The sequence below is a fragment of the Arachis hypogaea genome, chromosome 2 (assembly GCF_003086295.3).
Source record: "Arachis hypogaea cultivar Tifrunner chromosome 2, arahy.Tifrunner.gnm2.J5K5, whole genome shotgun sequence".
Lineage (NCBI taxonomy): Eukaryota > Viridiplantae > Streptophyta > Magnoliopsida > Fabales > Fabaceae > Arachis > Arachis hypogaea.
Window position 1 is genome coordinate 101,217,753 of NC_092037.1, and position 22,412 is coordinate 101,240,164.

At 30.1% G+C, this 22,412-nt stretch overlaps 3 long non-coding RNA genes across 3 annotated transcripts; all 3 read left to right on the forward strand.

Annotated features, from left to right (window-relative positions):
- Positions 1 to 485: 485 nt before the first annotated feature.
- On the forward strand, positions 486 to 2,319 carry LOC140176319 (uncharacterized). The gene is made up of 2 exons (XR_011867335.1): positions 486 to 912; positions 2,093 to 2,319. It is a non-coding gene; the product is annotated as an uncharacterized lncRNA (long non-coding RNA).
- Positions 2,320 to 15,134: 12,815 nt separating this feature from the next.
- LOC112720539 (uncharacterized) lies at positions 15,135 to 16,918 on the forward strand. Its single transcript, XR_003162223.2, has 3 exons — positions 15,135 to 15,298; positions 15,410 to 15,499; positions 16,637 to 16,918. It is a non-coding gene; the product is annotated as an uncharacterized lncRNA (long non-coding RNA).
- Positions 16,919 to 19,567: 2,649 nt separating this feature from the next.
- Positions 19,568 to 21,351, forward strand: LOC112720545 (uncharacterized). Its single transcript, XR_003162225.2, has 3 exons — positions 19,568 to 19,731; positions 19,843 to 19,932; positions 21,070 to 21,351. It is a non-coding gene; the product is annotated as an uncharacterized lncRNA (long non-coding RNA).
- Positions 21,352 to 22,412: the final 1,061 nt, after the last annotated feature.

The window sequence follows — 22,412 nt, forward strand, 5'->3', positions numbered from 1 at the left end:
AGTTAATGATAGAGGTATCTTTGCTGCCTATATTTTGCTTTAGGTCCTTCGCTCCCTTAAACTCGTTCTACTTCTCTACTTTTACTTTATTTTCTGCTACAATTAGGTTGAATATTGATGCTAGTGTTGTCGCGGAACTGTTGAAGCTGCTACTAGTTCTGATTTTGTTATCCTAGTGCTGGTCTGATCTTTCCCTTAGGTTTGGTCCATCTGTTAGGGGTGTTCAAAACCGATCCGGACCGAACTAAACCGACCAACCGAACCGAAAAAACCGAAAACCGAACAAACCGAAAACCGAAAAAACCGAAAAAAACACATTTTGCTATTTTTATTGCGGTTCGGTTCGGTTTTTGGTTCTGATAATAAAAACCGAACCGAACCGAACCAAACCGATTTTATACAAAACCCTAAAAACCAAACCTCCCAACCCCCAATTAACGTGACCTAACCTAACCCCCCCACCCCCAAACATAAACCTAGCCGCTCTCTACTCTCAGTCTCTCACTCTCTCAATTTCACTCTCTGCACTCACTCTCAGTCTCACTCGAAGAAACCCAAGGCCGGCTGTGAACCCATCTTCTGCAGCACCTCCCCAGCCGGCGAACCCCTTCCTCCCACCACCTCGTAGCGTCGTCGAAGCCTTTCTCCCAGCGCCGCCGGACCTTTCTTCCCAGCCCCTCCTCGCGGACAGCACCACCACCCTCACGGTCGTAGACACTACACCACCCAGCAGTCCAGCACCATCCAGTGGCACCCCAGCGCCACCAACAGGACCGATCTGGCCACCTGCAACACCGTTTGTGGCCACCCATAGCAGTACTGCTGCGTTTCTGGCCTGGCCACCCACAACACAGCAGCCACTGGTTGGCCTTCTTCCAGTGCTCTTCCTCGTTCCCATCCACTTGAGTTCAGGTTTGATTTTCTCTCCTTCTATGTATCTGAAGCAATTAGACATATTGGGTTTATAATTATGAAATAGTTAGGGTTTGATTTTGTTCATTATAATTTCTATGATTCTGAGTTGCTGGATTTGTTTAGGGTTTTGTTAATTTCTTGTTAATAACTCTGATTCTGTGCTTCTGAGTTGCTGGGTTCAAATTTGCTTGTTTTGCTTAGTTCAAGTTCTGTGATTCTCTGATTCTGTGATTATGTGTTTCTGAATTGATTTTTCATTTTCTGCACTTATTTTGCTTGTTTTGAAATTTTGTTAATAATACTAATGATTACTGTGCTTGTTTATTGATTTTGTTAATTTGAGTTGTTTGTTTTGAGTTGATTTTGTGATTTAATTTATTAATAATTCTGATTCTGTGATTCTGAGCTGCTGGGTTTAATTTATTTTTGCTAGTTTTGAGTTGATTTTGTGATTTATTTATATTCAATTTCTGTTCAATCTATTTGTTCATTGTTGCTGATTGTTGTTCATTGTTCATTGTTGCTGAATGCTAGTAATTTTTTATTTTGTTGTGTGTCTGCTTCTGTTTTCTTAATTATTTGTTCATTGTTGTTCATTGTTGTTCATTGTTCATTGTTGTTGATTCCTAGTATTTGTTTTTCATTATCTGGTATTGGTCTTTGGCAAGATATAAGAAGAGAATTTGGAATCAATATAACTGATGAACAGAAGGTGCAATTTGTCTAAGGTAATTGGTCTTTCTACACATGTCTCAGGTGCGGCTTTTAGTTTCAAGAGAACTAGGTGGGCACAATGTATTTATGTATTGCCTGCATTTTTTGTGAGACAGTGCATTTTTACTGGTGGGTGCATTGTTGATTTGATGAGTTTTTTTTTGTTGGTTTTGTTGCTGGCTTGCTACTTGCTACCTTACTGGTTGCTGTTTATTGTTGGTAATTTGCTGGTTGCTATTTATTGCTGGTTGCTGCCTTGTTGATTTGATGAATTATTTGGTAATTTCTTTTGTTGCTGTTTATTGAATTGCTGGATTGCTGCCTTACTGGTTTATTAAATTGCTGCCTTGCTGGTTTATTGCTGCCTTGCTGGTTTATTGAATTGCTGCCTTGCTGGTTTATTGCTACCTTGCTTGCTTGTTGCTGTTCTTATTATGTAACTGTTTTTTTTTTTTAATTTCAGGTTGGTTTGCATTAAGAAGTTTAGCTATTTTGTTGGAGAAGGCACTATAACTTTGCTATCAGTTTAATGACAATTCATTTTTATTTTCAGTTGTGTTGACTGTTGAACTATTAAACTTCTTTAATTGTCGTATTTGAATTCTGTTGTCGTTAAATTTCATTAGATCAAGACTTTGTTAGATATTGTGTATTTTGGTTTGTCGATTTCAATGTTATGGCTTTGCATAATAGTATGGTAGAATTTTTTTTTATTTGATTGAAAAAAACCGAACAAACCAAACCAAACCAAACCGATTTTAATTGGTTTGGTTTGGTTCGGATGACCTTTACAAAAAAACCGAACCAAACCGAACCGCACTTTAATTAGACGATCGGATCGGATGACTTTTCCCTCAAAAACCGAACCAAACCGCACCGCGAACACCCCTACCATCTGTATGTTCTGTTTTACCACTGCTATGGTTTTCATGTTTTGATTTTAATTCTAGTCCTTACTTTGTCTTGAATTTCCAGGGTTGTAATTGCTATTAATTCCTATCTAATCTGAATCTTTTATTTTGCTGTAACCATGGTCACTGCAGTGAAGGTTAACATTACCGCTACCACTGTTTTGGTTGCTGCTATTGCCATTCTAATTGCGTGAGAGTCGCATCTTCTGCCATGAATTAGAAGGAGAGGGAATTATCACGATAAATTTGTGCGAACTCGGTTAATTGAGGTAGAGTTTTTCTTAAAATCTATTTTACATTACAGAGTTGTGATAAATAGATATTGATGCAAAAAGATTTATTTCTGTGATTATATTTGTCTTATGAATGTGATGGTTTGTTGGACTGAATTATTGGGTGCTTGATTGCGTAAGTGGTGAATGGTTGTGGATAAAAACCGATTTGAAATGTCATTTACTTGATTATTAAGAAAGGTGAATTTTCTTGGTTTTAGAGTTTACTTGGTAACATAAATGAATCAATTTTGGAAATAATTTGAGATATGAAAATAAATTGATTCTGGGAGAAGTTTGATTGTGAGTTGGTTTGATTTTATGAATGATTTAATATTTGAGCTGATTTGATTTTAAAAAGAGTTTTATTGTAGAATTGGTTTGATTTGAAAATAATTAGATATTGGAACTGGTTCAACTCTAGAAAATGTTTGAGATTTGGAAATGGTTGAGAAAAGGTTTGAGAAATGTTTGGATGGGACCCAATAAGGGTGGCAGTGTCCGAGTTTTAGAAGAGATACTGCCGAAATTTTATAAAATTGAAAGTTTTATTTAATGTAATTAATTAAAAATATTTGTTTTTAAGCATTATACGTTTATGATTGATTTGTCTATTAGAGAAAGAATTAAGTTTTGGAATTGAGATTGTTAATGAACAGAATGAAAAGGAGGATGATGATGATTTTTTTAAAATATGGCTTTGAAATGAACTTGGAAATGAGATTTGGATTGATGAATGATTATGATGTTGAGAATATTGAGATGTGAACTTTGAATTATTCACATGGCTTATGAATTTGATATATCTGAGATACGAGGTTCCCTGGATTAAGTGTCGTGGCTTGCCACCACGTGTACCAGGTTGAAAACTCGATACTCTGTTGACCCTACGATGTAAGTGTAATCGGCCACTATATAAATTCCCAGGAATGTTACCCCCATTGAGCAATATTGATTATTTGAAAAAAAACTATGCATGGACTCTTGGGAATGCACGTTAGAGGACAGTCTAAGGACAATTTAGACTTGTCGGGTTGGCTGGATAACCGACAGATGAGCCTCATCAGCCATAGGACAGGTGATGCGTGAGCATCTTTCCTATCTTTTCCTAGTGAATTTGCATCTAATTTGTTGAGTTTAATAAAGAATTAATTATATTTTAGCTACTATGGATGCTACTTTGAGTCTTTTGCAATTCTGTTTATTTTAGGTAGCATTCGGCTGGATTTGATGGAGTTTCTACAGCATAAGAATCCAAACAGATGGCAGCGAGGAGCGACATGTACGCGTGACTGACGCGTGCGCGTGATTTGGAGCTTTCCATGGCGACGCGTGCGCGTGACTAACGCGTATGCGTGATTTGAAGATTTGCACAGCGACGCATACGCGTGACCGACGCGTCTGCGTGACTCGCGAAAAAGACCATCGACGCGTACGCGTGACTGACACGTACGCGTGACATGCGCCACATGCAGAAAGCACAGAAAAATATTGGGGGCGATTTCTGGGCTGTTTTGACCCAGTTTCCAGCACAAAAAACACATATTAGAAGCTGCAGAATGGACAAAGTAAGTGGTCCCCACCTATCAGCTCAAGACTTGTTAATTAATTCAAATTTATATTCAAATATGATTTTAGGAAAAGATATTATTTTAATTTTAATTTTAAAAATTAGATTTTAAATTTATTAGGATTAGTTATAAAAGGGAGATTTCTACCTAATCCCATGAGATTGAAATTCAGTACATTTGACCTGAATCCTTATTTTTTTTCTGAACCATGAGCAACTAAACCTCCACTGTTAATGTTAGGAGCTCTGTCTATTGTATGGATTGATACTATTATTTTTCTATTTTAATTCATATTTTGATTTATATTTAATAATTATTTTTGTTCTTCATTTTATGAATTTGGGTGAAACGGAAGTATGATCCATGATCTGATTGAGTTCTTGTATAACTTGGAAAATCTCTTTACTTGAACAATAGCTTGAAACATATTATCCTGAATTATTAATTGTTTGTATTTAACAGGATACGTGACATATAATCCCTTTTTTTGGATAATTAGGATTCTTGTGGCATTTAAACTAGAATTTGATCATCACCCTCTAATTGGAATTAATTGACCAAGAAATTGGCAGTTGATGAATTTTAGAGGAGACTAGGAAGGTCTAAGGAATTAGGGTCTAGTCACAAATAATTTGCCATGAATTAAATCTTACATGATTAAAATTAGTTAATAAGAAAAGTCAATCCAGAAAATAGAAAACTCTGAAGCCTTAACTGTTTTTCCATATATATTTCACAACTCATTGCTGCTTGCTTTCTGAAATTCTTAATTTACTGTTTAGTGCTTTTTGAATACCAAAACACTCTTTTCTGTTTGTCTAACTAATTCTATCAAACACTATTGTTGCTTAATCCATCAATCCTCGTGGGATCAACCCTTACTCACGTAAGGTATTACTTGGTACGACCCGGTGCACTTGCCGGTTAGTTTGTGGGTTACAAATTCCACACCAACAGGCATGCATCATATGCATTTGTATGCTTTGCTTGGGTTTGAACTTGTTTTGGTTTACCTAATTGCTAAACTGTTCTTAACTGCTACTTGAACTATTTGCTGTAACTACTACCTAAACCTGTGCTTTCCTTGTTTGACTTGCTTGTGTTTGTCCTGGCGTGTTACATTTGAGAATGAACTTTGGTACTGGATTAATGATTGTGTTGTTTGATTGCGTGATTGGTTTCTAATTGAGATTTTCCTATAAGAAAGGAAACGTTTCGGATTTCTGAAAGATTAAACATTGTTTTTTTGAAAAAGTTTTGAACGATTACCTATTGGTTTTTAAAAGATTCATAAGGCAATGATAATTACTGAGTTTGAAAATAGTTTTCTTATTAAATATCTTCTTATGACAACTTTGAAACTCCGTGATGAGACCATGTGGTTAGATTCTCACCCCCTACAGCTTTTCCTTTTCAAGAACCGGATGAAGCATTATGAAGAGTTATACTGCGTTTGGTTTATATGTTATTGTATTAATTAGATTATTTTCTTCCTTCGTCTTTTTTATTACAAGTTTGTAAGAGAGATATGAGTTGTATGTTTTATATGTATATTATATTGTGAGATATTATGTAAGGAATCTTGTATATGAATCTATGCCTGCTTGTATTTTTTTTAAGATGAAGTATTTATTTCCGATTTACGAGAAGTCAGCGATACAGTATCGAGTCACAGGCTCCTATTTTAATATTTAGTATGTAAAGTAGTTGTAATACTTCTTACTATCAGAATAGCACAGCTGAAAGTGTGACTTCTGATAATGAAAGTGTTACAATTCGCAATCTTTTCGACTATATTTTGGGTCAAGTAATTTGATGACCCTTTATAATTAATTTATTGAATTCAAAAAGGAGTTAAACAAAATTAAAATAATAATAAAGAATTCTAAGATAATATTCCACGCACTAAAGTAAAGACTTTTTTATTTCGTTTACATTAGCTATTTACTACTCTTAAGATAGGGAAGGGACACAATCCAGTTAAAGAATATTTTAATAATTAATTCGAGAATCATACGGCATATAATAATATTAATAATATTAACAATAAATGATTTTAGATTATATAAAGCCTAATTTCATTTATCATAAACTTGTAATTACAAAAAAAAAGATGACTAAACATGGTGTACTTTATGCACTAATAATAATATTGATAATTGGAAAAATGATTTATGTTAATGTTGAATTTGATGGCTTTGTTCGTGATGATAGGAAAAAGTATATTCCAAGTGTTGATGATGCCTACGATCTTAACTCGTGTTACAGAAAATGCAAGGAAGCCTATAACACCAGATTATCAAAAAAATTAAGAAGTATACGACAAAGATGCAGAGAGATTTGCAAAAGCTTAAATTGGTGTATAGAATGGTGCAAGAAGCAATGTCGTGGGGACGAAGATGCATATAAAAAATGCATAGAAGCATGGATAAGCCAAATACATAGAGGATATGCGAAAAATATTGAATATTAAAGTCTTTTTATAAATCAAGTCTAATCAAGTTAAATAAGAATATTTAGAATAATGTACGTTGCTTATAACTGATTTTTGTTATATTAAACCAACTTTATTATTAGTTAAACTTGATTAATAAAAAAACTTAAATGTGTAACGTTATATATTTTACAATAAATATTGATGAGTGCATCTAGTACTTTATTAATAGTAAGTATTTAATATGTTTTATTTTTATTTAATATGATAAATACTACTTTTAAATTTGGTCCTAAAAGTATAAAATATTATAAAATATAATAATTTAAAAAATATTTATTCTAAACTCATCGATTTTGACATTCAAATAATATAAATATTCCGACATAAGAATAAAGATTTGAGAACTTAAATATTGACATTAACCTATTACGTCATTATATTATATGATATTTAATGTAATATGTTATTATTTAATTAATGAATTGAAATAATTATTAATTTGATTTATGTTTTATTTTTTAATGATTAATAATTTAATATGACTAAAAGATTATTTAAAAATTAATTTAAAAAATAAATAATTTTTCAAAGACAAATTTAACTATTAATCCTAATTTAAATGCTTTGAAAGGAAAAGGGCATTATATACATCTAAAATAATGCCTAATAGGTAATAATATGTGAAAGTGATTTTGAACCATGACAGAGAAAGAAGTCATTAGTCCAATAAGGAAAAGAAAAATAGTATCCTATAAAAGAGAAGGGGAACCAATAAAAAAGACCAAGTCTAATAATCTTAAACACAAACATAAATATTAACTAAGTATAGAAGTACTTTGTAAATACATTTTCTATCATGGTTCATGGTTGTTAGATCGTACAATAATTAAAACATATTAACAATGATTATAAAACATTATAATTTGTTGTTGCCAGTAATATGTTAATTTATATCTAGACATAATTAGTTGGTGGATAGAACGACGACGGGTCGCAGCAACCGTGTTGGAGTTATAGTGAAATTGAAATAATTACGCAACAAAAAATTTAACTATATAAAAAAATATTGGAGGAGAAATATTAAATTTTGTTAGAACTTGAAAAGATATTATTATAATTAAAATTTAAAAAGGGTTGATATGTAATAAATTGAATAAGTAGAGATGTAGTATGGGAATTTGTAAATACCTCAAAATATGGCTAATTTTTTTTTTTTTATGGAAGTAGAAGTGGTGATATACTTTAACATTATAATTTTTGGTGTTTTTTAAATATGTGAAAGTACACAAATCGGAAGGTCCGATTTCTGTACCTTAAATTTTTTTTAATTTTTTTTAAACACAAATCGGACGGTCTGATTTCTATGCTTGTTAATTTGAAACGAGTTTGTTCGTTTGTGTATCATCATCGTTAAGTAATTTTGGTTCATTTGGAATTTAATTTTTGATTCATTTTGGATGTAATTTTTGGTTCATTTCTGAGTAATTATGATCATTCAATTTTGTTTGTATACTTGTTTTTTAACACAATCATTAAGTAATTTCGGTTCATACTGGATTATTTAAATAAAGTGCACTTGGTATGAGTTTGTTTTGAAACGAGTTTATTTATGTATCATCATCATTAAATAATTTCGGTTCATTCGAAATTTAATTTTTGGTTCATTATAAATGTAATTTCGGTTCATTTCTGAGTGAATTAAGGTGCATTTGGTCTCGTTATTCTATACAATTCAAAACTCTTCCTCTTCACATCCTCTCTTGAGAAAAATAAAACCAAGAAAAAGAAAAAATAAATCAGACAAAAAAAGAAACAAAAATAAAAAATTCCTCAAAACTCTTCATCATATTCTTCTTCTTGTAGTCTTGTTCATCTTCTCCTTCTTGTTTTTTCTTCTCATAACTCTTCTTGTTTTACCCTCTTAACAATAATAAAAACATGAAAAAATCACATAAAGAAGAAGAACTGTAAAATCACTTGATGGATTTGGATGTGTTTTTGTTCATGATTCAATTTTGTTTGTATGCTTGTTTTCGAACACAATCATTAAGTAATTTCGGTTCATTCTGAATTTAAATAAGGAGCACTTAGTCTGTGCTTATTTTGAAACGAGTTTGTTTGTATATTGTCATCATTAAATAATTTCGGTTTATTCAGAATTTAACTTTTGGTTCATTCTGGTTGTAATTTCGGTTCATTTATGAGTGAATTAAGGTGCATTTGGTTTTATTGTTATGCACAATTCAAAACTATTTCTCCTCATCTTCTACTACTTCTTCATCTTCTTCTTATTTCATTTTGTTATCATTTTTCTTGTTTCACTCTCTTGAGAAGAATACAGCCAAAAAAAAAGAAAAAAAATCAAACAAAGAAAAAGAAGAAACTCATAATGCTGCAAAATCACCAAGGAGAGGAGTAGAAAAAAGAAAAAAAATGCAGCAACAAAAGAATGACGATGAAGAAAAAACACGCGCGCGACAAAGAACTTTCCCGCGTGTATAATTACGCTTTTTTAATGAAAGTAATTTTTGTTGGCGTTGAATCTACTTGGTTGAACGTAGATGACAATAATACTTGGATATGTAACAGAATTATTTTTTTATTTTAACTTAATATAATAAAAAGTATAAAAGTCTCCTAAACTATTATAACCATCATATAGAGTGATTAAAAGAGTATTTTTTGATTTCGTGATAAAATTATGATGTTAATAAGTGAAATTGAGTGAATTAGAGGATACAAAACTGACAAAATATTAAAACAACGGAAAAAATATTAAATTCTATTAAAAAGACACTAATTATATTAAAAAATTTTAAATATAAGAAATATAAATAAAATGAATAAATATGTAATCCGCAATTTTAAATAAAATGAATAAATATAAGAGCGTGGTATCCAAGTATTTATGATGCCTACAATGTTGGGTATGTCTAAAACGAGCTCAACCATTATGTGCTTATTGAATGAGCCACATTTATATAGGTCATTAGATTTTATTAGATGAAAATCAAAGGCGAATATAAAACAAGAACATTGATGGACTCTAATAAATATAGAATATTCTAATACATAAATAAATGCTTTTTTGGTGACTACATAAATAAATGCTTTAAATGGTAATACTTTAATACACAATACTTTAAACGGCAACAAAATCTTTTATTCTTAAATAATTAAATATAAAATATATGAGTATTTTTTATTTGTTAAAATTAATTATTGCAAAAAAAATTTATAATATTAAAAAATTATATTAAAATAATATTTTAAACTATAACTAACATAAAAATATAAAATAATTAAAATTTTATTTTATATTATTTCACAAATAATTAGATTATTTATTTAAAATTTATTAACTAACTAAGTTTATTAAATATATTATTATATAATATAATTTTTTATAAAAATATTTTAAAAATATAATTTATTTAAAATATTATATATAATACATGAAAATATTAACTTTTTTATTTTTTTTAATTTTTTAAAAAAATAATAAATAATATAATTTTAAATACATACCTAAATAAAAAAGTTAATATTTTCATGTATTTTATATAACTTTTTAAATAAATTTTACTTTTACAAATATTTTGATAAAAAATTATATAATATAATAATATATTTAATAAAATAATTAGTTAATAAATTTTAAATATAATAATCTAATTATTTGTCAAGTAATATAAAATAAATTTTAATTATTTTATGTTTTTATATTATAGCTTAAAATATTATTTTAATATTATAAAAAATTTGCATAATAATTAATCTTAATGAATAAAAAAATTATATTTTTTGTATTTATTTAATTTATATTTTTTAGAACAAAAAGTTTCTACCTTTATATAGTAAAATATGTGATAATTTTCTTAATATATGTTAGGGGTGGCAAAATGGGTCGAGTCTGTCGGGCCGACCCACCAAACTCGTTAAAAAAGGTGGATCGGACTAAGATTTGAAACCGGTCAAATTAAAAAAATTTGCCAAACCCACAAAATTTTTATGCATAATTTTTTTATAATATTAAAAGATTATATAAAAATGATATTTTAAATAGTTATACTTTAATAGATTTAATATGTTTTCTGATTTTAATGTTATTATATAATTATAATTATTTAATATATAAAAAAATTACTAAATAATATATATATATATATATATATATATATATATATATATATATAGGGGTGGCAAACGGGGCTAAATCCGCCGGGTCGGCCCGCGTAACCCGCCAAAAAAAACGGGTTGGGCTGAAAAATTGGGACCGCCTAACTCGCACCGCTTAAACCACGGATTTTGGCGGGACGGGTCGGGCTTATTATTTTTAGCAAGAAGTATTTTTACAATTTTTTTTGCCAAAACCCAATTTTTCCCAACCTAACTTACAAGAGAATGAAGATGAAAATTGTGTGTTTTGGATTATATTTATTTTGTTTTAGAGACAATATTTATAATTATGTTTTAGATTATGTTTATTTTGCTTTGGGAACAATATTTATAATTATGTTTTGGATGAAAACTTGGTTTATATTTATATTTATTAGATATTTATAATTACAAAGACTTTAATATTTGTGAATAACAAAATTATAATTTGTTTATAACTTTTAGAAATTATAATAGTTAAAAGTAAAAAATAGGACAGATTTTTTTATGCCTTTATATATATTATTTAATAGTTAAAAGTAAAAAAAAAAAAGAAGATATTTGACGGGCTATACCTGCCGTTAGGCGGGGAGGGTTAGGATTTTTGGACCGCCTCACGAGGCGGGGCGGGACGGGGCGGGCTTCCCCGCTTGCCACCCCTATATATATATATATATATATATATATATATATATATATATATATATTAGGGGTGGCAATGCGGGCCGGCTCGCCCCAACCCGCCCCGCCTCACCTAGGCCTGCACCTTAAGCGGGACGGACCAGCCCGTCCCGCCAACTAAAGTTGGTACAAAATGTTAGTCGTTTGACTTTGTTTTTTTTTTAAATAAAATTAATTAAAATTAACTAAAAAATAATAATTAAACAATTAATTACAAATAAAAAATAGTCAAATTATAATATAATTTTTTATTATTATTTTTAAAATTTTTAACTTCAATAAATTTGCTTAAAATAATATTTGTCAATAGAACCATCTTTATTTTAAAAAATAAGTCACATAATTTGAACATATATACGAAATTATAAAATAAAATAAATAAAGTCACATAATTAGAAGTTAGAACATATATACATAATTTAGCGAATTTTTTTAATTTGACAGGTTTCAAATTCTAACCCAACCCACATTTTTTAGCGAGTTCGGCGGGTCGGCCCGACGAATTCGACCGGTTTTACCACCCCTAATATATATATATATATATATATATATATATATATATATATATATATATATATATATATATAAGAAGATTATCACTTATTTTATTATATAAGATAAAAAAATTTTATTTTAAAAAATATAAAATATAAATACAAAAAATATAAGTTTTTTTTAGTCATTAAGATTAATTATTATATACAAATTTTTTTTATAATATTAAAATGATATTTTAAACTACAACATAAAAATATAAAATAAATAAAGTTTATTTTATATTACTTGACAAATAATTAGTTTATTATATTTAAAATTTATTAACTAATTACTTTGTTAAATATATTATTATATAATATAATTTTTTATCAAAATATTTGTAAAAGTAAAATTTATTTAAAACGTTATATATAATACATGAAAATATTAACTTTTTTATTTAGGTATGTATTTAAAATTATATTATTTATTTTGTTTTTTTAAAAAATTAAAAAAATAAAAAAATAATATTTTCATGTATTATATATAACATTTTAAATAAATTATTTTTTAAAAATATTTTTATAAAAAATTATATTATATAATAATATCTTTAATAAAAGTAGTTAGTTAATAAATTTTAAATATAATAATCTAATTATTTATCAAGTAATATAAAATAAATTTTAATGATTTTATAGTTTTATGTTACTATTTAAAATATTATTTTAATATAATTTTTTAATATTATAAAAAAGTTTTGCATAATAATTAATTTTATTAAATAAAAAATACTCATTTATTTTATATTTATATATTTTATATTTAGTTATTTAAGAATAAAAGATTTTGTTGCTATTTAAAGTATTGTGTATTAAAGTATTGCTATTTAAAGTATTTATTTATGTACTAGGATATTCTATATTTATTAGAGTCTATCAATGCTCTTATTTTATATTAGCCTTTGATTTTTATCTAATAAAATCTAATAGTCTATATAAATGTGGCTCATTCAATAAGCACATAATGATTGAGCTCGTTTTAGATAATCCCTACAACGTTGTCTTGTGTTTAAAAAAATGCAACGAAGGCTATAACATGTTATCGAAACAATCAAGAAATAGATTGAATAGATGCAGAAAGAATTGTAAAAGACTAAATGATGCTATAAAATGGTGCAGGACGCGCTGTGGTAGGGATAAAGTTGCATATAAGAAATGCATAAAACAATGGGCTCGATTTTTAAAAAGAAATCCACCTCAGAGAGAGAGATAGAAAATTATAGAAAATATATTGATGAGTGCACCTAGCTAGTACTTTATTAATGGTAAGTATTTTTTATTTAAGATGTTTTATTTTATTTTTTTGAATTTTTGTGAGTTTTGTTTTTTAAAAAATAAATGCGCCTAGTACAGTAGTACTTGATGGGATGAATACTACTTTTAATTTTGGTTATAATAATTCAGGAAATATTTATTTTAAACTCGTCGGATTTGGCATTCAAATAATATAAATATTCTGATATAATTAAAAATTGTTAAAAACAAAATATATCTAAATAATTAAAAATAGATTTTCTTTTATCCTCTATATATATATACTCATCAACATTGATAATATATTTTTAACTTTTTAAAAGTATTTGTAATCTTTTCGACATATTTTGGGTCAAGTAATTTGATGACGATTTATAATTACTTTATTGAATTCAAGAAGGGATTAAACAAAATTGAAATAATAATAAAGAATTCTAAAATAATACTCCACTAAAGTATAGACTTTTTATATTATTTCATTTTTATTGGGGATTTATTACTCTTAAAATAGGGAAGAGACACAAACTAATGAAAGAATATTTTAATAATTAATTCGAGAATCATATTGCATATATATATATATATAGTAATACTAATAATATTAATAATGATTTTAGATTATACAAAGTCTAGTTTCATTTATCATAAACTTATAATTACAAAGAGAGATGATTAAACACCGTGTGTTTTATGCACTAATAATATTAATAATTGGAACAATTATTTGTTATGTTAATGTTGAATTTGATGGCTTTGTTCGTGATGATGAAAAAATGTGGATTCCAAGTATTGATGATGCCTACGATCTTAACTCGTGTTATAGAAAATGCAACGAAGCCTATTGTAGTGACCCTCAGTTTTAAAAATATAAATATAAATAAGTTATAATTTATTTTATAAAATTAGAATTCCTTATTTTAGAAAAAAAAAATTATTTTATTATCAAATTGAACTAATTTTATAACTATTTGAATTCAATCAAATTCATGTTCTTATATATATAAATATTTTATGATGAAATATTTTACATAATTAAGACTATAATTCCAGTAATTTATAAATAATAAAACTTATATGTATATTTTAATTTGAATAATTGATATTTTAATTATTTAAAAATAGAGTTTAGATTATAATATTATTATCGAGTTTGATACTTAATTATATGAATAAATATCGGTACTCTTTGGTGAGCTTAGCTTTGCTAATATTTCACCAAATATCTTTTATCCTTAAATTACTAATATCATTTATATTAATAACTTATATACTTTCAGCTTTATATATATTATTGCTATAATTGTATTATTATTATTACTATTACGCTTATTATTATTATTACAGCATAATTATCATTACTATTGTTAGTATTATTATTATTACTAATCATAAAGCATGGAAATAAAAGGCGGCTTCAATTATGGATTACATTGCATATATATATATTATTACATTAATCATATTATTATTATTATTATTATTATTATTATTATTATTATTATTATTATTATTAGGCATGTACGCAAGGCGGCAGCAATTTAGCTAATGGAAAGCCTTTCTATACGTATACATATATGTAATAAATAGTTATGAGAATTGTTAGCTTTATTATATCATTAGCTAGCTCTATATATAATAGTATCATATGAAAGAATAAGTAACCTTTACTTTATTACCATTATTATATTTACGCCGCCATACATATAATATATACATACAGAAAACAAAGGAATGAGAGACGAGAGAGAAGAGTGACCGAGAGAGAGAAGCGTAAGAACGTAAACCTCTTCTAATCTTTCGGTTTCGATTTCTTACAATCCGTAACTCCAATCAAAAATCTAATCCGGTAAGAGTATTCGTAACCTCTTCTTCTACACGTTGGCACCATTTTTGATTAGTGGAAATTGACAGTGACATAGCTCATCTTTTCTTTGGGTTTGGCCAACGGAAATTTTAGGAGGCATAGACGATTCTGGACATTTTTTTTCTTCGATAGCTCAGTCAGAAAGCTTCTCCGGAGCTTCGAATATTTTGATTCCGTACGAAGGTATGGTTTTGGTTTCTCGTAGTTAACATTTAATGTCACGTGAAAACTTAGGCTAGAAGACCTTAAGATAGGAATGAACTGAATGTATAATTGATGGTTTGTGTATATGGTATAAAATGTGAGGTTTAGCTGTTGTCAATAATTTGCTGTTGAAGTTGGTCGGTTTGGAAAAAGATTTAATATTGGTATTTGTTTGATTATGAAATAATTTGTTACTGGAAATGATTTGAGTGACTGAGAGGTGTTTGGTTTGATAGTTGGGACCCTTGAAGGGTGGCAGAAATTTGAGTCTTAGAGGAGATAATGCCAAAATTTCTTTAAGAATTGGAGTTTGATTTGAGGTGGTATTTTAAAAAGAAAGAGATTATTATGTGGCTTGTGCATTTGAGACTATTTATTGACCCTCTGTCGCAAGATGTGACCGGGCACTTTAACTCCCCGGATTCCCCCATGGGCATGCATAAATATGAATATTGAATATTATTGAGCTTGGAGTTTAACTCCATGGAATACTATACTATTGAGCTTGGAGTGTGACTCCATGGAATATTATATTTGAGCTTGGAGTTTGACTCCATGGAATATTATTGAGCTTGGGGATGCGCGCACAGAGGGACTGTCCAATGGTTAACTACCAGGACTTGTCGGGTTGGCTGTATAACCGACAGATGAGACTCATCAGCCATAGGACAGGCATACATCATATGCATTTGTTTGCTTTGTTTGGGTGTGCATTGCTTTAGTTTGTTTAACTGTTAAATTCTACTTATCTGCTACTTGTTCTACTTGCTGTAAATGCTTCTCTATCTGTGTTTTCTTTGCTTGAATTGTATGTGTATGTTTTTGGGAAATTCCTCCTGACGAAGGTGTGAGGAGAGAGGATTGTTCCACCAATGATTTGGAGGATTAGAGGAGACAGAACGTGAATTATTAGGTTAAAGTTAGATTCAGAATTAGAATACCTTAGATAGCTTACCTAACTTTTGGTTTAGTTTATTATCCTTAAGAATGATTCTGAGTGTCGAAGTTTTAGGAATGCCTCTGGCTTTCCCGAGACCTTTTATATTAACTATGCGGGCACCTTTACCATACTGAGAACCTCCGGTTCTCATTCCATACTATGTTGTTGTTTTTCAGATGCAGGTCGAGAGGCATCTCGTTAGGCGTCTGGACTCTTGAGGCGGAGTGGTTACTGGGATATTTTGTTATGATATGATGTATATATATGTACTTAGCTTTCTCTCCGCATGACTTATTCTTTTTGATCCTCTTAGAGGTTTATGGAGAGGCAGGATTGTATATATGTACTTTTGGGTTTTGGATATATATGTATATATGTGTAAATATTCTCCGGCCAGTCTTGACTTCGCAGGCTGAGTTAGGAGCTTGATATTATGTATCTTTGGCACTCTATTCCCACTTCTGTTATCTTGTGTTAAATAGTTATGGTTTTCTTAGCACGTAAGCTAACTCGTTCCTTGAGCGTAGCGCCTTTATTGTGCGGTTTTTATTTCCCCCTTTTCTTCAAGGCTCCTAGCATACTATAATTCTTCTGCTATTATATGTATTCATTTTATTTTAGAGGTCGTAATACCTCACCACCTTCGTTTTACGACTTAAGCGTAAAGCTTAGTGTGGTAGGGTGTTACATTATGGTATCAGAGCAGTTCGTTCCTATAGAGCCTGAGGGATGGACTGATTATGCTTCTGGGCATACTCTGGGTGTGTGTATGTGCTATTAGGATATCTGATTGATATATGTGGCATAAATGTTCATGAGCATGCATCTGGAACTTGAAACATTAAACTTGCGATATTGAGACTGATCAACTTAATATCACTTGTTTGGTGTGAACAGGGACCAAATGTCGTCTCGTGGATCCGAACGAGGTGTTCAGAGAGGAAATCCCGTGGTTGAACCAATGCAAGGACGTCCAGGTGGAAACCCTAGTGCTAGTACAAGTAACGTAAGTCGATACTATAGGTCTATGACCCTTACTGACTTCCTCAAGAGTGGTCCACCTCGGTTTAACGGAAACGCCAATGCCCTGGAGGCTGATCAGTGGTTTCGAGAAGTGGAGAGGTTTTTGTACACTCAGCATGTTCCTGAAGTACAGTCAGTAGAGATAGTGACTCATATGTTGGAAGGAGATGCTCAGAATTGGTGGCAAGAATTGTGTCATACCTTGCAGGTGGAGTTAACGGATGTCTCTTGGCATGGATTCAAGACAGAGTTTTATGGGAGATATTTCTTGCATGCGTTTCGCATTGCAAAGGAATTGGAGTTAATGCAGCTGAAGCAAAAGGATATGTCCGTTGCCGACTATACCCGTGAATTCGACAACCTGTGCCGTTTCTCAAAAACTTGTCAAGGAAATCCAGCTGATTGTGAGGAATGGAAGTGTGCTCAGTATGAGAAAGGACTAAGGAGAGATATCTTTAATTATGTGTATCCACAAAAGTTAACAAATTTCACTGAGTTGGTTAAGAAGAGCCAGCTCGCAGAGGATTGCTCCATGAAGTGGACACTGCTACAGGAAGGCTTTGGTGAGACTACTCCAGAGGAGCCACGCAGGTACGGACTGGGCATGTGCTTTCGATGTGGAGCACCGGGACACATGTCTAGAGATTGTTCGCGTGGGAGAGCCGCAGATGCGAGTTGGCCACGACAGGATCGAGGTAAGTATGATACAGAATGCGTAGGACAAATTTGTTCTGTGTAGAGCTAGGACCTCGCTTTCGTTTAGGTTACATAACCGGATATGGAAGTTTAGGACTGGAAAGACTGGACGTAGTTTTGGACTTGAATACGGACTAGGAATTTAGGCCGATAGAAATATCTCTTTGATAACCAGTTAGGTGTCGAGAGAAAAAGTAAGTTGTGATAGATTTAGTGTCAGAGGCTGAACCATTTTCGATAGTATTACGTATGATGGCACCATTAGAATCAGCAGAACTTAGGAGCTAGATAAAGCGAGTATTAGAAGCGATAAACCCGTCGTTCTAATACCAACCTGCCTTATAACCTTTCTGCGTCGAATCTATCTTGTATCTTCTGCTTTACGTAGACTTTTAAGCTACAAGAATATCCTGGATTTGCAAACTAAGCATGTCAAATCTTTCTGTTTTTCTTTGACATGTTTAAGAAGGGAAATTACGTCAGTATGAATCTTTTCTATTTTATATCAATTTTCGAGGGCGAAAAATTTTGTAAGGTGGGTAGAATGTAGTGACCCTCAGTTTTAAAAATATAAATATAAATAAGTTATAATTTATTTTATAAAATTAGAATTCCTTATTTTAGAAAAAAAAAATTATTTTATTATCAAATTGAACTAATTTTATAACTATTTGAATTCAATCAAATTCATGTTCTTATATATATAAATATTTTATGATGAAATATTTTACATAATTAAGACTATAATTCCAGTAATTTATAAATAATAAAACTTATATGTATATTTTAATTTGAATAATTGATATTTTAATTATTTAAAAATAGAGTTTAGATTATAATATTATTATCGAGTTTGATACTTAATTATATGAATAAATATCGGTACTCTTTGGTGAGCTTAGCTTTGCTAATATTTCACCAAATATCTTTTATCCTTAAATTACTAATATCATTTATATTAATAACTTATATACTTTTAGCTTTATATATATTATTGCTATAATTGTATTATTATTATTACTATTACGCTTATTATTATTATTACAGCATAATTATCATTACTATTGTTAGTATTATTATTATTACTAATCATAAAGCATGGAAATAAAAGGCGGCTTCAATTATGGATTACATTGCATATATATATATTATTACATTAATCATATTATTATTATTATTATTATTATTATTATTATTATTATTATTATTATTATTATTAGGCATGTACGCAAGGCGGCAGCAATTTAGCTAATGGAAAGCCTTTCTATACGTATACATATATGTAATAAATAGTTATGAGAATTGTTAGCTTTATTATATCATTAGCTAGCTCTATATATAATAGTATCATATGAAAGAATAAGTAACCTTTACTTTATTACCATTATTATATTTACGCCGCCATACATATAATATATACATACAGAAAACAAAGGAATGAGAGACGAGAGAGAAGAGTGACCGAGAGAGAGAAGCGTAAGAACGTAAACCTCTTCTAATCTTTCGGTTTCGATTTCTTACAATCCGTAACTCCAATCAAAAATCTAATCCGGTAAGAGTATTCGTAACCTCTTCTTCTACACGTTGGCACCATTTTTGATTAGTGGAAATTGACAGTGACATAGCTCATCTTTTCTTTGGGTTTGGCCAACGGAAATTTTAGGAGGCATAGACGATTCTGGACATTTTTTTTCTTCGATAGCTCAGTCAGAAAGCTTCTCCGGAGCTTCGAATATTTTGATTCCGTACGAAGGTATGGTTTTGGTTTCTCGTAGTTAACATTTAATGTCACGTGAAAACTTAGGCTAGAAGACCTTAAGATAGGAATGAACTGAATGTATAATTGATGGTTTGTGTATATGGTATAAAATGTGAGGTTTAGCTGTTGTCAATAATTTGCTGTTGAAGTTGGTCGGTTTGGAAAAAGATTTAATATTGGTATTTGTTTGATTATGAAATAATTTGTTACTGGAAATGATTTGAGTGACTGAGAGGTGTTTGGTTTGATAGTTGGGACCCTTGAAGGGTGGCAGAAATTTGAGTCTTAGAGGAGATAATGCCAAAATTTCTTTAAGAATTGGAGTTTGATTTGAGGTGGTATTTTAAAAAGAAAGAGATTATTATGTGGCTTGTGCATTTGAGACTATTTATTGACCCTCTGTCGCAAGATGTGACCGGGCACTTTAACTCCCCGGATTCCCCCATGGGCATGCATAAATATGAATATTGAATATTATTGAGCTTGGAGTTTAACTCCATGGAATACTATACTATTGAGCTTGGAGTGTGACTCCATGGAATATTATATTTGAGCTTGGAGTTTGACTCCATGGAATATTATTGAGCTTGGGGATGCGCGCACAGAGGGACTGTCCAATGGTTAACTACCAGGACTTGTCGGGTTGGCTGTATAACCGACAGATGAGACTCATCAGCCATAGGACAGGCATACATCATATGCATTTGTTTGCTTTGTTTGGGTGTGCATTGCTTTAGTTTGTTTAACTGTTAAATTCTACTTATCTGCTACTTGTTCTACTTGCTGTAAATGCTTCTCTATCTGTGTTTTCTTTGCTTGAATTGTATGTGTATGTTTTTGGGAAATTCCTCCTGACGAAGGTGTGAGGAGAGAGGATTGTTCCACCAATGATTTGGAGGATTAGAGGAGACAGAACGTGAATTATTAGGTTAAAGTTAGATTCAGAATTAGAATACCTTAGATAGCTTACCTAACTTTTGGTTTAGTTTATTATCCTTAAGAATGATTCTGAGTGTCGAAGTTTTAGGAATGCCTCTGGCTTTCCCGAGACCTTTTATATTAACTATGCGGGCACCTTTACCATACTGAGAACCTCCGGTTCTCATTCCATACTATGTTGTTGTTTTTCAGATGCAGGTCGAGAGGCATCTCGTTAGGCGTCTGGACTCTTGAGGCGGAGTGGTTACTGGGATATTTTGTTATGATATGATGTATATATATGTACTTAGCTTTCTCTCCGCATGACTTATTCTTTTTGATCCTCTTAGAGGTTTATGGAGAGGCAGGATTGTATATATGTACTTTTGGGTTTTGGATATATATGTATATATGTGTAAATATTCTCCGGCCAGTCTTGACTTCGCAGGCTGAGTTAGGAGCTTGATATTATGTATCTTTGGCACTCTATTCCCACTTCTGTTATCTTGTGTTAAATAGTTATGGTTTTCTTAGCACGTAAGCTAACTCGTTCCTTGAGCGTAGCGCCTTTATTGTGCGGTTTTTATTTCCCCCTTTTCTTCAAGGCTCCTAGCATACTATAATTCTTCTGCTATTATATGTATTCATTTTATTTTAGAGGTCGTAATACCTCACCACCTTCGTTTTACGACTTAAGCGTAAAGCTTAGTGTGGTAGGGTGTTACACCTATAACAGTAGATCATGGAGAAAATCAAGAAATAGACGACAAAGATGCAGAGAGTCTTGCAAAAGGCTAAATCGATATATAGAATGGTGCAGGGAACGATGTCGTGGAGATGAAGATGCATATAAAAAATGCATAGAAGCATGGATAAGCCAAATACAAAGAGGATATGGAAAAAATATTACACGTTTAAGTTTTTTTATGAACCAAATCTAACTAAATTAAATAAAAATATTTAGAATAATGTACGTTACTTATAACTGATTTCTGTTATATTAGACCAATTTTATTATTAGTTAGACTTGATTAATAAAAAGACTTAAATCTGTAACATTATACATTTTATAATAGATATTAATGAGTGCACCTGGTACTTTATTAATAGTAAGTATGTCATATGTTTTTTTTTTTGAATTTGTGAGTTTTGTTTTTTGAAAAATAAATGCACCTAGTACTTTATGTGATATAATAAATACTATTTTTAATTTTGGTCCTAATAGTATAAAATATTATAAAATATAATAATTCAAAAAATATTTATTCCAAACTCATCGATTTTGACATTCAAATAATATAAATATTCCGACATAAGAATAAAGACTTGAGAACATAAATATTAGCATTAATCTACTACACCATCGTACTATGCGGTACTTAACGTAATATATTATTATTTATTTAACGAATTGAAATGATCATCAATTTGACTTACGCTTTATCTTCCAATGATTAATAATTTAATATGACTAAAAAAATTATTAAAAATTAATTTAAAAAATAGACAATCTTTTAAAGACAAATTTGAGTATTAATCTTAATTTAAATGCTTTA